Source organism: Agrilus planipennis, unplaced genomic scaffold, assembly GCF_000699045.2.
Source record: "Agrilus planipennis isolate EAB-ADULT unplaced genomic scaffold, Apla_2.0 scaffold166, whole genome shotgun sequence".
NCBI lineage: Eukaryota > Metazoa > Arthropoda > Insecta > Coleoptera > Buprestidae > Agrilus > Agrilus planipennis.
The window spans coordinates 136,481-147,506 of NW_020442437.1; the positions used below are offsets into that span (position 1 = coordinate 136,481).

The 11,026-nt window shown below is 33.0% G+C and overlaps 1 long non-coding RNA gene across 1 annotated transcript; it reads left to right on the top strand.

Moving 5' to 3' along the window:
* Positions 1-2,054: 2,054 nt before the first annotated feature.
* Positions 2,055-2,852, top strand: LOC112906367. The gene is made up of 3 exons (XR_003232298.1): positions 2,055-2,347; positions 2,588-2,750; positions 2,818-2,852. It is a non-coding gene; the product is annotated as an uncharacterized LOC112906367 (long non-coding RNA).
* Positions 2,853-11,026: the final 8,174 nt, after the last annotated feature.

Below are 11,026 nucleotides of genomic sequence, written 5' to 3' on the forward strand. Positions count from 1 at the left end.
CATAAAATCCCCATTGAAGTAGCCAAAATAAGACATGTTCAGATAACACTCATGAAATTTTTGTGTGGAACATTTGAGGTACGCCTAAGTTAGGCGCCACTGCGCAATCGTTAGTACGGACCTAATGCCGAAATATAAGGCTGCCTAAAGTTAGGCATGCCTAAGTTTTACCCCCCTTCGGCCTAACATTGAACACGTGCGACTTTTAATAAGTATATATACAAACATCTATAATATAAAAATGAATCGCAAAATGTGTTGGTAAGCGCATAACTCAACAACGCCTGGACCAATTTGGCCAAATCTTTTTTTAAAATGTTCGTTGAAGTTCAAGGATGGTTTTTACAGCGAGAAAAATTAGAATTATTGCTGGAAAAACCCTAAAAATAGCCCTTTTCTTTTTCCCATACAAATGATTTGTAACTAAAACGTAGTCAATTTGAGCTTTATTGCTATGGCATAAAGTTCATATTAAATTACAAGCACTCACTGTTGTCTAAGCAATGTAGGTGTGTTCCTAACGTCAAAGATCATATCTATCAAAACAATGTGCGTGTGTGCGTAGGAGCACAGAATACATAGTTGGAGGAGTTTAATGTCGCGTTCCGAAACTCGCGTTTCTTTTGTATTAGTTTCGGCACGCGAGATAAAATGCATCAGTTTCCACGTCATTACATCAGTCAAACAAAAATCGCGTTACCAACAGTGTTTTATTATTTTTCGTACGGCTTAAAAGGATTTGACTTCAAGTCATATCAAATTTAAAAAAAAAAGAAAGTTGTCTGTTACCTAATCTACTGAGTTTGCTTTTGTCAACTGATACACGAAACAAATTTGTATATCGTGTTTTGTGCAGAGTGTTTAGTTAGTTAGTGTTTGTTTAGTTCGTGATTAGTGAAAAAATAATTTATATTTGATATGCCTCCTATAAGACGAAGCAATTTAGGTAGAAGAACCAGAAATGCTACAAACCNTGGAACATGTGTGGCACGCCTATGTTAGGCGCCACTGCGCAATCGTTAATACGAACCTAATGCCGATAATGTAAGGCTGCCTAAAGTTAGACATGCCTAAGTTTTGCCCCCCTTAGGTCTAACATTGAACACGTGCGACCTTTGATATAAAAATATTTGTTTACACCGAATTGTTTTAACAAAATTTCTCTAATTTCTATTAAATTTAAAAAAAAAGAAAACCATTTTATACTTTTCCCCATAATTCAAAAGATTTAGAAATGTGGCGTATATGTAGAAAAAATACGTACGAGGAAAATTATAAAATTACGAATATCAAGAAAAAATGTTATGTCTTAATACAGAGCCGGGCAAACTTCGCAGGAGCCGCTACATGAGGTTAATTTGAGTCACTCCATACCCTTCAATGAGTACGAGAGAGTAAGCAGTAATGAATAATTTTGTTTTGTCTTTTTCTTCTCCCTTCCACTCCCATATCAAGCCCCTTCATCCCGTAGACGAGCGAAGCCACTCTCGCAACTTAAATAATACCTACGAAAATTTTCGTTACTACGTTCGCAAAACTATTGGGTTTGGCTATGGAAGAGGGGACTCATCTACGAAATGGAAGGGATAAGAAAAGGAAAGAATCATCTCACTCGCACTCGCAGGATCAATGAGGAGCTACTTGGTTAACCTTGAGGATCACTCGGGATGCAAAAGATCCGAGTTTGCCCGGCTCTGTCTTAATATAAGTATTGTAACTGTATTGTCTACTTGTATCTATGTATGTGTTAATTCTTTGTCGGTATAATGACGTCGAACAAAAAGCGGCAGTGATGTACTGGTAAAACGGAACGACGAATAGTTCGCCTTATCACTTGTTTGGTGTTCTGAGAAAGCCGTTGTTTTTTTTTATAAATCCCGTCTCACAATAAGTTATTAATGTTCGGATGCAATATACGCGGCAAGTGCAGAAAATAATATGGCTTGAATATATGTACATGAAGCGACAATTTGCGCAACACCTGTATCTCAAATCGTACCTATATTGAATGTAATTTATTAAGCGTACATTATTCAGTGTGCCACTGCTTTTCAAGAAGAGTAGATATAACAAAAATTTAAAAGTGAAGTGATAAAAAATTTCAACTGCAAGATGGATAATGATACTGCACTTAAAGATTGAATTCGTTTTTAACAAATAAAAAAAATCGATATTGTTTTAAGCGCATGGATTTATGTGGACAAGCGAGGAGGTAAATTAATGTGCAGATTTATGCCACTACCATACGATAGACAAAAATGTAAAATTTTATCAAAAATGACTAAAAATTGTGACAATCCAAAAAGTGATTAGCCAAGTTACTTTATTGAGCTTCGTGGAACTGCAAGTAAGTAAAATAGTTTTCTTTTTAATTACGAATTTCTTATTCGAACTTATTTTACTTATTGAATTTATTTTACAACTTCGATTTTGTTAACAAATTGAGTAATGAGATCAGCTTTAAGTAAAAAATTCTGACTACCTATTTTATTAAAATTTTCATTTTTACTTCATGCATTGAATATAAAAATTGAAAATTAGGTAGAATTTTATATTATAAATGAAACTGTTTTTTCTGATTCTAAAGTTATTGTCCCTGGTAAATACACGTCAAGATCTGCAAGAAATTGTGGAAGCATAATGCGGTATTATATTTTGGAGAGATTTGGTACTGAAATTCACGCCTGTGAAGCCAACTGAAGGAAAGCCTAAAGTATTTAAAACTACAATTTTTTATAAATTAATAGAAGGTACTTTGCAATAGTTACAGTGCATTTATTAATACATTATATTATAAATATATAACTTCTATTGCAGGCATACTTACTAAAAAGTCTTTGAAATCGACAGATTTATCAGTTTATCTATAGATATTATTTAGGCTATATCACTGCCGCTATTGGGGTGGTGGTCGTTCAGCCCGTAATAACAACGAGGTTTAATGTTCTCTAATACTATCTAAAAAAATGTTACTGTGCATATACTATACATATATATGTACATAGCGTTAGGCACATTGTTTTCTATTTCCTGTATTGCGTTTTATTTAATATATGTGTAAAGTATTGCTTACAATTTTTACTTATAACCTACATCCCATTTTTTTTTATGAGTGTAAATTCAAATAGGAAAACCTCATTGGGTAGATATTAGGATATAATTAAATGAAGGCACAAGGGCCTAATGAGGAAGCCGCATTAGGTCCGCATAACCCAATATTCGTATGCCACATTTCCTAATTACAGCCTAATGTTACCCCAATGAGGTTTTCATAATTAGGCATTCAGGGGGGCATGCGTTACTTTTGTGATTAGGGCCTAATGCGGTTTCCGTATTATGCCCTAACGCGGAATTAGGCATGCCTAATGCCAACCTCTTGACTACCGAACTCTACATTCTAGTCGGGTAAATTCTGTAGAGCAAAGAAGTGCAATTGTGAAATGGGTACATTAATAAAATTATACGCAGCAGTAAAGATAAGAGCATGAATAAATAATTGAAGTGGATAAAAATCTAGTTGTAACTAATAAAATGCTAAATATACAATCACAGTTTAAAATACCATTTAGTAATAACTACATTCACAAATAAATTAGCAAAGGAACAGATCAAGATAGTATATATATAACAAAAACTTTCTTAAAAATGTTGTAATAAGTGATAATGAGTAGTTTGTTTTCCTATTTTAAACGGCAGTTCAACGTCCCTCTATTTTGTATTAATATGTAAGTCACTTGAAGGGACAAATCCTTAGCATAAGTTTCTTCTACCTGTAAGACTTTTGTATTTTCAAAATTAGGTACCGAAACCGTTTGAATAATTACCATAGCTTGAGTAAAGCTGTTTTTTTAAATGTGGCCTAATTTTTTTAAGTTGCTTTTAATCATATTTATGTTCTCTTATTCTAATGTGCGAAGCCCTTTCGGTTTGACCCTTATGTTGACATGTTACCGTTGTTTTTTAAATTATTAATATTTTTATGTCTGGAATGTATGGTAAGGTTTAAAAACAATACTTATATTATATATTTCTAAAAATGCTCTTTGCGTTTCTGATAACCATTCCACATAAAACATTGAGACGTAGTTTTTAATTGTTGTAATATTCAAAAATCGTTGTTTGAGCTGTAAGCTCGTAGTAAGCTAGGTGCTAATTTATTATTGGAGTAAAAATTCTTTTCATTAACAGTTTAGAGTTAGCGTTAGTGGAGCTTATTTAAGCTGCTTTTTTAAAAAATTGAGACGATCTGTTGTTATTGATTGATTTTGTACTACACAGGGTAATTCGGTGGAAGATAAGGATAAAATAAATAAATGGATTAGAGAACAATTGCTTCGAGTGCTAATTGAACTTTAAGTAGTTACCGTTTAAAATAATTGATACTACAGGAACGAAAGGAGGGAATAATATATTCATCTTTTTTAAACCTTACAATATCATATATAATAATAATCTGATCCTGTCTGACACTGTCAGAATAGTTCATTCCTTCAACAAATAAACTGGTCACCAAATAAATTCACAGTAGAAATCGTTCCATCTTTTTGCTGTAGAAATTGTAATACTTATATCGGACAGACTGAAAGAAGTTGAAAGATAGCTTGACAGAACATAAAAATAAATATAATAGTGAATCGGTTGGTTTCAAAGGAATGTTTCGGAGATGATGTACATCAATTGTAATAATAACAATAACATAAATCTTCAAGAAGACGCGTAGGGTCTAAATGTACAACAGAATATATAAATAGTTTGATTAATCATTGTAACATCGTCATTACATTAGTAAAGAAGTTTTCAAGTCAGGTTAATGTTAACATACTGTCATTACATGTTAGTAATTGTAGTTTATCAATAATTTGGAAGTAAAATAATGACGTAATTGTATAGAATAATCTGTTAAAGTTCTTATTTTTACAATATTAAGTAGTTTGTTATAAGGTACAATTTTGTAATGTTTTTTAACATCTTTAATGCTTTTTTGTTACTTTGTTATTATTGCGGACCCATATATATGCAATTATAGTTTCTCTTGAGTAAGTGGTTTTTATTTATTAAGGTGCCGCAATTGTTATTAAGTTTATATATAAATAAAAATTATTGTGAATGTCGTGATGTGTGTGAAGTATGTCTGTATTAACCTCAGAACAGTTTAATGGAGTATAGTGTCGACATAGATTGAGTAGATCTGGTGTGATATGAATAGTGTTCAGATTTCCTAGAAAAAATATTTGGTCTGCTCCTTTTTGAAAAATATACATTTACAAGGGCTGGGATTATACCTGCTAACTTTCTCTTTGGGACATTATGGGTTATATGCAGGCAGATCGAAACTTGAAAGCAAGTGGCAATAAAAAAAGAGGCAGACAGTTTTTCGGAAAGAATTTCAGAAAGAGAAGTACATTTGTTTCTTTCATGACGAGTACGCGCTCTCGTATCGGGTTTGTAATTCAAGGAGTATAATTTTGGGAAATCTGCACATAAACAGGGTTATGTGTAGGTTAAGGTTTATACATTAAGTTTTTGTAAATAGTGTTGTGTTTTTGAAAATATAAAGCTTAACGCAACAAGGGTCTTTAATTTGGCAATACTAGTCCATTGGTTCATCCTGAGCTAACGAGATGATGTGTAGCGAATTACGCACAAATAGCATTTGAATTTTTAATGAAAAATTGCATTAGGCATTCTTTCTCCATTGATAAAGGAAAAGCGTATAACAAAATTAATCATAAGGTTTCTAGAGTATATAATGTCGACGAGACAGGCGTTATTGAGAATACAACAAGAGTGATTTCAGTAAAGGAGAAGAAGCAAGTTGGTAGCCTAACATCTACAGAAATGGATCCTCTAATTATCATCGTAGTCTTCATGAATGCTGTCTCCCTTGATCGTATACTTACGCAAAGATATTATGAAAGATGAGTTAATGGATAGAACATCTAATGCAGCGATAGAATCTTAATAGCATTTCTTCTGATTTAGTAATTGTTTCTCCAGCTGATATTTCACCTGTTCATCAGTTTCAATTCTGATAAAATAAAGAAATGGAGTAGAAAAAAAAGAGAAAGCATGCACCACAACAGAAAAAAGTTTAAAAGAAAATAGGAGAAAAAAGAAATACGACATAACTAAACAAAATAGGAGGGTGGGTAAATGAATGTTACTTAACAAACGTGGGACGTAAAAAGAGAAAATATGAATCCGGTTCATTATGGACAAAAGATTATGAAGACTCTGAAGATAAAATAGCAATGAACATTTTAGTACCCGCAAAGGATTAAAAATTCAGTTTTCCAATGATGGGAACGGTTAAGTTTGGCTGCATTGTCTGTGTATCTTATTCACTGATTCCGTATTGAATGATACTTAGTCTTACTCTCTTAGGTCTCATTCAAACGGACTATGATTCCAAAACGTTCTTGGTGACAGTTATAATAAAATATTCCAAATCAGAAGAGCGTTATGCGATGGTCAAATCCTAGACCAATCTGACTTGAAAACAAACTTAGTTAAATATTGCTTTCACCAGCATTGCATAAAATTGGAAGACCTAGTACCGTATAACATGATGTATTACAGATGTGTATGAATTCAAGTGCACAAGCAACAACATCGTAATCGTAATCATTATACAAAAACAAAACATTCTGACAAAAATATCAATACAACTATTAGAAATTTTCAATTACATCCACAATTATGGGAATATATGTAATTATATGTTTACACGTGAACATCGAAACTTCTGGTACGATTTCTCGGTATTAATTACACAAGAAAGAAAATGAAATTTAGGTAGTTCGAATGCTACTGTACCTAGACCAATACAAAAATGAAAATTATTTGTGAGTGTTGACAATTATCATCATCATGAGGTCGTCATTCATAAGACTGGTTGGACACGTAACTCCACTCTTTCCTATCCTGAGTTAATCTTCTTTAGTGTTGATAATAACGGAGATAAAATTTAATTAATAGTTAATGCTCGACTCCCACCACGGTGGCCCGGGTTTAATTCCCGGTCTAGGCACTACTGCATGAAATGAATTTTCACTGAATTGACTCAATTCAAAATTGATGTGCTTGGAAAAACTTAATTGAGAATCGAATAAAATCCCAAGATCTCTAAAATCTGTACAACTTTCGCTGATAGTATCTTTAATATTACAACTGAAATAAGTATACTTTACTATATGAAACACTTTGAAATTCAATAACGGTTAATATTAAATATTAATGTGAAAATTCATTTTTAATTTTTATCCACTATGGATTACCTCAAGTTAGTGAGGAAAAATTGTTGCTGTTGTCTTTCTTCATCATCATTATTTAATGTACTTTTTATTGAGCCATTCCGTTTCTCTTTAGGTTTGTGATCAGTCCATTCACATTTTGGCAATAGCAGTGCATATATATGGTATTGTAATTGGGCAAAATTATAAGTTTAAAGGCTTTATAAACAAAATTCCTGTAGTGTAGGTAATTTTCAGATTAATTTCTCCATTTCGTTTTACCTCCTCTATAACACGTTTAGCTTGCCGGAATTGATCTGTTTGGACTTGGACTTTGTTCTCTAATACTGCTTTAATAGGACGTGATTTGTTAGGTATAAATTTGCCTAAACATTCAACCTTTAAGTGTAGTAGTGTTTTGAAAAGAAGCATTGGAAAACTCTAAGATATTGATACTCTGACTTTACCTAATTCAACTCGCTCCCGTTTATTTAGCTACGTAACTTCGTCTACTTCATAAACTAGTTTTGTTATTGCCTCTCTATTCATGTAACATATTATCAAAGTTAGTTTGATGGATTGGTGGGTAAGAATTTGTGGTTTTTAGAATAGAAACCTCCAGTTATGGGTTGCTAATAGAGGCTCTAAATGAACTAATATCAGCTTGGAGACCTTAAGTAAACTTCTTCTCTAGCTTAAAAAAGCGATTTTTGAGGTCACCTTGTACAGTAAGCATTAATGACTTGATTTCTATTACACCATCCATATACCGATATCAGGAGTTGCATATAACTTTAATTTTAGAACATTTGTTGCGGGTAACTCTAACATCGTCGGTCGGGAGACCAACGCATGATACATGAACTGCACGGTGTTGTCGGTACATGCGGCTTAATGCTAATATTACAGTTCGGACAAGACCTTGACACTCTTTCACAATGAAAGGCTTATCAAAGAGATAATAAAACTTCCGTAGAAAAGTTTAGGACATGCTAATCATACACGTGCGCGGCCACATGAATAGGTACTCAAAAATCAACGATATCTTAGATGCACAATAAAACTGGTGCAAGAGAACCTGCAGTCATAATACACCCCTGTGTCAGTCAATATCAAAACTCAGAAATCTATTTTACAGTGAAACATTACGATTTTACTATAATGTATTGTTAGATAAATAGAATGTGTAATTTGAGACAGTATCAACACATTTTTGCCAAAGTAGCAATTAAATAAGATGCATCTGAGTTCATCAGACTTCTGGAATTAATAGCAATTGTTTCGTTTCCAATGTAGCACCGGCAGTTGGTTAGGAATCTCGAGGGTGTAATGGAGAAGCGATGAAATTTAATTAAGTCAGAGTGTTAAACGTCGTCGCAGTTGTCGCGGTCGTTTTATCTTACTTCTCTGTGAACAGTAATCCTTCTACCTACAACCAACTGATACATCACACGCCGACATACTGTTGCGGAACTATATAGAATCTGAATGCAAATATAAACGAAAGCGAGCTTTGTAAGCACTAACTTACTCAGTACACTTGAGGATTACTAGATGCTGGTGTTTATACATTAAGCATGTTATACTTAAGGCGACCGTTTTAAAAAACTAACATGATTATATATGTACGCACGCAGGTATGCCAACAACACCGAGAATACAATACAAGCACTGACGTCATTTCGGCATGACGTAGGCATGGCGAAGTACAAGCATTAGCAGTCCACTGTAAGTTGTCACGAGTTAAATAGGTGATTGACTTTTATTTTCTAGTGGGTGGGTGCAGTAAAGCGGTTAATTTATTCTCTTTTTGCTTTTTAAATAAAATAATAATTGTGTGGATTTTACCAGTGTTACACACATATATATATATATATGTAAAATGCCGTATTCCTGTCGTGTACGAGATGTCAAGGGAATTACAGAAACGGACCGTAGGTACACCCGTTTCATTTTGCAGGGGATAAAACCATGCCTTCTAAATGGGTAAGGTCCATTTACAGAGAAGATTTTTTTCCATCTGTTACGAATGTAAAGCTATGAGTCATTTTTCTGATAAGAACAGCTTAAGTATTGTTTATCTCCACCCTATAGATAAAACACGCCCTTTTTTGTTATTTATTCGACTCTGTACATTTGCTTAAATGCCTAAGAAATAACTGGATTAATTTAAAACCTGACCAAATATTATATTATCCCGATTTGGAGAGTGGCGTTGAAAAAACAGCTGCTTTTCAGTCTCTACAAACACTTCACCAATTAGAACATAGAAAATATTAAAGATAGGCTATTCTCTGAATTTAAAAGCACTTGTTCCTAATAATATGGAAATGCAAAATGTTTTCTTAGCTCTTAAAATTTCGCAGAACAAGAATTAATACAATTCGGGGCAAAAATTGATAAAACTACAGAAACTGCGGGATTTATTAATATAATAGTAAGGTGGTGGAAAATTTTGAATGTAAAAACCCCTCATAGGAAAACGCTTCAATGACAAATTTTAAGAGCTTTTTTACGGCAGAAACTTTTCTTTCCGATAAAAAAATTCTGTTTTTAAATCAAATGTTAAACCAACTAAATAAAACTAAAATCTTTTCTAATAAGTTGTTTATTCAAATTCATATAGAACTAATATACACACTGTATGGGATAACAGAAGCGATACAGTGTTGTTTTAGTGAAATTAAAGTAAAGTACGTCTTATTAGGCAAATTTCAAACAGATGATTTGGAAAACAGATTTGGCCGCTACAGACAACTTGTGAGTGGACAATATAATTGTTGAGATAAATCAAAGAATTGTTTAAATTTAGTAATTCTCTTCTAAATTGTCACATGTCAATTCTGCCTAATCTAAAAATGTTGTTAGTATTAATCAAGTATTGTGTGAAATTGTTTTTTGGCAGTTGTTAATGTTTACTTAGAAACTAGACGGAATGTATTTTTTCTTGATTCGACAGTTATTTTGTTGTAAACTAATTTTGTAACTTTTTACAAAATAAAATTCTTTTTACATCGAAAGTTATTCTTGGAGATNATCAGTTTATCTATAGATATTATTTAGGCTATATCACTGCCGCTATTGGGGTGGTGGTCGTTCAGCCCGTAATAACAACGAGGTTTAATGTTCTCTAATACTATCTAAAAAAATGTTACTGTGCATATACTATACATACATATGTACATAGCGTTTGGCACATTGTTTTCTATTACCTGTATTGCGTTTTATTTTATATATGTATAAAGTATTGCTTACAATTTTTACTTTTAGCCTACATTCCATTTTTTTTATGAAAGTAAATTCAAATAGGAAAACCTCATTGGGTAGATATTAGGATATAATTAAATGAAGGCACAAGGGCCTAATGAGGAAGCCGCATTAGGTCCGCATAACCCAATATTCGTATGCCACATTTCCTAATTACAGCCTAATGTTGCCCTAATGAGGTTTTCCTAATTAGGCATTTTTGGGGGCATGCGTTACGTTCGTGATTAGGGCCTAATGCGGTTTCCGCATTATGCCCTAACGCGGAATTAGGCATGCCTAATGCCAACCTCTTGACTACCGAACTCTAAATTCTAGTCGGATATGTAATGTAATTTGCTAATATTGTGCAATAAGTTTCTTCGCTTGTATGGTGTTACTACGCGTTAGTGTTAGTTAAGTGGCTTCTACTGATCTGTTCGTTCTTGTTAAGTACGGTAAGTTTATTAATTGCAGTAAAATTAATAATTGAACCTTTCAATTGCACCTAGCGAGGCGAGACATTTGACAAAGGAAAAATTACAAAAAAA